This window comes from Chiloscyllium plagiosum, unplaced genomic scaffold (assembly GCF_037043375.1).
Source record: "Chiloscyllium plagiosum isolate Xiang-an unplaced genomic scaffold, Cpla_swu_hap1 HiC_scaffold_27, whole genome shotgun sequence".
Lineage (NCBI taxonomy): Eukaryota > Metazoa > Chordata > Chondrichthyes > Orectolobiformes > Hemiscylliidae > Chiloscyllium > Chiloscyllium plagiosum.
In genome coordinates this window covers 84,880,248-84,883,735 of record NW_028270165.1, presented here as the reverse complement: position 1 = coordinate 84,883,735, position 3,488 = coordinate 84,880,248, and the positions used below count along the sequence as shown (strand labels likewise).

The 3,488-nt window shown below is 47.8% G+C and overlaps 1 non-coding gene across 1 annotated transcript; it reads right to left on the bottom strand.

Annotated features, from left to right (window-relative positions):
* Positions 1-2,897: 2,897 nt before the first annotated feature.
* trnap-cgg (transfer RNA proline (anticodon CGG)) lies at positions 2,898-2,987 on the bottom strand. Its single transcript is given in 2 exon segments — positions 2,898-2,933; positions 2,952-2,987. It is a non-coding gene; the product is annotated as a tRNA-Pro (tRNA).
* Between the last annotated feature and the right edge of the window lie 501 nt (positions 2,988-3,488).

Genomic DNA, 3,488 nt, shown 5'->3' with positions numbered 1-3,488 from the left:
GACCAGAGGTTCTCCATTGCTCCATGGAAAGGTACTCGCTCGCCGTTTCTGCGGACACCCAAGAGTATGCGCAGTGCTTGCTGACACCATGGAGCATGCTCAGTGTGCAGGAATTTGTTACAAATTTTAAAGTTAAAAATCACAAAGCACCTGGTGATAGTCCAACAGACTTATTTGGAGGCACTAGCTTTCGGAGCCCTGCGCCTTCATCAGCTGATCGTAGAGTATAACATCGTAAGACACAGAATTTATGATCTTACGATCTTATATTCCACAACCACCTGATGAAGGAGCAGCGCTCCGAAAGCTAGAGCTTCCAAACAAGCCTATTGGACTGTAACCTGGTGTTGTGTGATTTTTAACTTCGTACACCTTAGTCCAACACGGCACCTCCCGATCATGACAAATATTAAGCGTCCAAATGCTGGAAAATTAGGATTTTATTTCTTTTGCATTTTGTCTGGCTGCTCAACGTTTCTGTCTTTTCCCCAGGTAAGAGGTATTCCAAAACTAGAGGGTAAAGGTTTAGGGTGTGGGGGAAAGATTTTAAAAGATCGAAAAGACTAGGAATAGAACATTCACCCCTTACTGGGCGAAAGTGAGGACTGCAGATGCTGGAGATTAGGGTCGAGAGTGTGGTGCTGGAAAAGCACAGCAGGTCAGGGAGCATCCGAGGAGCAGGAGACCGGACGTTTCGGGCAAAACCCTTCGTCAGGAAATAGCCATGGGGAACTGCAGGGCTGTAGCCTAAACGAGTGAGTCTAAGTGGGATGCTGTTGGGAAGGTCGGTGTGAATGGCCTGTAGGGATGATATGGTTCCACTGCCTTAGCCACGCGTATTTTGAGAAATGTGGGAGGAGTGGGTTCCAGTTCGTGGGACACTGACACGAGTCCTGGAGAAGGTGGCATTTGTGCTGTCTCTCTCTTCACATTCTGCCCCCCTGTCCATTTTCTCCCCATCCACTGCCCCATGCCTATTCTCTCTCCTCATACTGCACCCTCTATTCTCTCCCCCAAAACTCTGAACCCCAGTCTGTTCCCCTGTCCATTTTCCTCCCTTCTCCGCCACCACCAGCGACCCCTTCACCCCCTCCACCCCCACAATCGTCCTTTCTCGTGCCTCAGCCCTCTTTGATCGCTGTATGAAGTTTTTCTCAGGGAAGAGAGAGAATGGATGGTGATGACTTTATCTGGGAAACACGGCATGTGAGAAACAGCTGATTTTTAAAATTGAGAATAACTAAAACCAAATATTCAGAAACTTCGTTACAGTCGGGAAGAATGTTATTTTTTTTTCAAAACAAAGCTGCACAAATCTTTCTGAAACTTGCATTGATGTATGTGCAGTTAGGCCACAACAAAGGACAGGCTGTAAGGAGTGAATGAGTGAATAAAAGACAAGTCCAACCTTGCCCTCGAGGAGAAAGTGAAAAATGCAGATGTTGGCGATCAGAGTCGAGAGTGTGGTGTTGGAAAAGCACAGCAGGTCCGGCAGCATCCAAGGAGCAGGAGAATCGACGTTTCGTGCATAGGCACTTGGCACTCGGCCATCGCTCCTTCAATCCCCCTGTGATGGCGCGTGAACTCACTGGTGCCTCCGCAGGTGTAAGGAGCAGGTGAATCCCTTCCGGCACAAACAGCAGGTTAATGGCCTCTCTCCAGGGTGGACCCGCTGGTGGGTCAGCAGTGCAGCTGACTGGGTGAAACCCCTCCCGCACATGGGGCATGTGAATGGCTTCTCTCACTTGTGGACTCACTCATGCGTCTGCAGATGGCTGATCCGACTGAAGCCCTTCCGACACACTGAGCAGGTGAATGGCCTCACCCGGTGTGAATGCGTCTGTGGGTTTCCAGCAGGGATGGGGAAGGGAATCCATTCCCACAGACCCCACATTTCCAACGTTTCCCCTTTGGAGGGAGCCTTCCTTGTGTTGCTCTGGGATTGAAATTACAAACAGAACGGGTACATAGCCTTTCCCACCTTGAGGGGTGAGACTTTGATTCCTCCAAGCTGAGTAAATGGTTTGAAACACTTTTCACAGTCAGCGCACTGAATCTCCCTCACTCGGTGTCTCAGTATTCTTCCTGCCACAGGACTGTCCAAAATCTCTCTAACAAACAAAAGCAAACATGCCTTCTTGATTGAAATGGCTGCTGATATTCAAGTCCCAATGAATCAAGTGGCTCTGTCAGAAGTTGATGTATCATTTGTTTTCAGATTTCTTTCTGCACGTCTTCTTGCAAAGAAAAATCACAAAACAAGTGATCACTGTCAGTACAGTTAATGAACATAACATTGGTGGCAATTCCTGTAGATTGCGAGATGTCTGCTGATCACATATTATCCAGGCCACAGAAACCTGAAAACCCTCATGCAGCCAGATCGGCTTAGCTGTGCATGGAGGAAAACTTCATTTCAGTGACAATAACATGGAACAAACTGCCTACAAAGATGCTGGAAATGGAGCTGAATCAAGGATATGAAAATGAAATGTTCAGGCTGCTTGAGAAAAGGAAGGCAGTAAAATTGCTGAATGACTTCCTGCTAACCTTTTAAATAAAAAATTATGACGAAAAAGGACGTAACTCTATTACTACATCAGAAGGTGAATAATAATTACAAAGAAACTTTTACAACAGTCAACAATATCAGATATACACCATATAGAACAAAGAAAGTTTACACCTCAGGAACAGGCCCTTCAAGCTTGAGCCGATCCAAATGTACTGTCTGAACCTGTCGGTCAATTCCTAAGCATCTGTATCCCTCTACTCCCCACCCATTCATGCATTTATCCAGACGCATTTTAAATGAATCTACCGTGCCTGCTTCTCCGACGTCTGCTGGCAACGCGTTGGAATAAGTGCTGCCCTTGCCGCGTTCATAAGCTGCACAAGGGCTCGTCCGGGATTTGAACCCGGGATCTCTCGCATGCCCACGCACCAGAAGGCCCGAAGCGAGAATCATACCCCTAGACCAACGAGCCACAGGCCCCTAGCGTCCTCCATTTTTTTGAGCAATGTGCCAATCCCTTAAATGCTGCTCAGTTCCTTGAGAATCTAACCTTTTAGTTGTGAACATGAGGAAAGGAGCAATCCTTTTCTAGGGTGCAAACTGTATACGTGCCAAACTGAGGGAATACACAAGGAAAATAGGTTTAAGAGAGATAGAAAGTATTTGAGCACCTTTGGAGTGTCTGCTCCCTCCCTGGATTCACTCCAGTTGCTACAAGTGAACAGTGTTTCACCCACCCCTACCTGCCCTTCCCCCTCGCTGCTGGAGGATGGTATATGGAAAGAGGGAGACATTGCTTTACTCCCAGATGTTGCCCAGAGGGAGGGAGTTTCACTCTGAAACTGACAGGGCTGCATCCGCATTGTGACGTCAACAATGGAGGGCGGGCCGGACAGCTGTCCTGCAGTTGAGGCACGTGTGGAGGGGAGGGCACTTTGCAAATCCCACTCTCCTCCAAGTCTATGCAGTTTGA